This window comes from Physcomitrium patens, chromosome 23 (genome assembly GCF_059467195.1).
Source record: "Physcomitrium patens ecotype Gransden chromosome 23, ASM5946719v1, whole genome shotgun sequence".
NCBI lineage: Eukaryota > Viridiplantae > Streptophyta > Bryopsida > Funariales > Funariaceae > Physcomitrium > Physcomitrium patens.
In genome coordinates, this window is record NC_143432.1 from 14,318,980 (window position 1) to 14,320,215 (window position 1,236).

Below are 1,236 nucleotides of genomic sequence, written 5' to 3' on the forward strand. Positions count from 1 at the left end.
GCATTTGTGTTGGTACACGCTGTGGTGGAGTCGGCGTTCAGGGTGGATTGGATACTGCTGGGATTGGTACCCGGATTGATGGGGGGTTAGATTGATAATACAGGAGTACTGATGCTGACCTACGAGAACGGGGCAGAGCGCGACATGGGGGGGGTACGAGACGCAGACATGATTGCAATCAGGGCACTGTGCAGGACAAGTGTTAAAAGGATGCGTGAGGAGTTGAAAGAGCTAGCAGGAACAAGTGTTTTCGCCCGGGTTCGAACCGGAGACCTTCAGTGTGTTAGACTGATGTGATAACCAACTACACCACGAAAACTCTCATCGGCTGCAAGAGAAGGGGTACTTATAATCATACTCTGCTTACGAAGTTGAGTTCATGCAACTCCCCCTCCAATGCCACACGCAGTAATGGACGGTAGACGGCATCCATTCAGAGGCGCAGTCCGACCAGAAAAACTCCCCCCCCCCCCCCCTCAAATCCCTTAACCAATGCTCCAGGCTTCGAGTCAATTGGCCCCTCCCTCCGTCATGAGACTGTTCCAAACTGGGGCAAGGAAGAAAATGATGTGCACTGGCTGCCTGGCCTCCCACACGTTCACAACTCAATGTCATTGCGAGAGTTTGGATCATCTACTTTTGGTGTCACGCTGCACAGCCACCCCCTCTCCATTTCTTTCTTTTGCACATCGCACCTCACAAGTTCCTTTGTTGTGGAACACAGTTTATTTCGCATTAGCCAACACTGGTTCTGCAGCTTTGCAGGCAACACTGGGTTGCCCCACCCACCCACGCACCCCACTTGCTCCTTGTGCCCCTGCTCCCTACCATTGTCTCTTTCTTTTTCTTCTTCTACTCTTGTTTTCTTCCTTTCATTCTTTCTCTGCTCTTTCCCTCTCTTCACTTCTCTTCTCTGCTCTTCTCTTTCTGATGGGGAGATGGGGAATGCAACACACACTAAAGTTCGGTGCTTTCCTCATCAGGTCGGTTGAAATTAAAGCATCCCCGTCCCTTGTTCAGTGCTCTCCATACCAACTGCTGCTGCAAGAATGTGGCAATTTTCCAGAGCCCCCCACCTACTGCTTGCAAGAAGCTTAATTGTTGGGAAAGCATGATCTTTAAACTAAGGCTGTTTTATTTATATGAATCCCACAATCAATTTGTGATGAATATTGAGAACTTGAACTGTTACCAAAATTGTTTTGGTATATGCTTGTATATGATTGTTGGATGCTT

The 1,236-nt window shown here is 48.6% G+C and overlaps 1 non-coding gene across 1 annotated transcript; it reads right to left on the reverse strand.

Moving 5' to 3' along the window:
- Nucleotides 1-245: 245 nt before the first annotated feature.
- Nucleotides 246-319, reverse strand: TRNAV-AAC (transfer RNA valine (anticodon AAC)). Its single transcript has one exon. It is a non-coding gene; the product is annotated as a tRNA-Val (tRNA).
- Between the last annotated feature and the right edge of the window lie 917 nt (nt 320-1,236).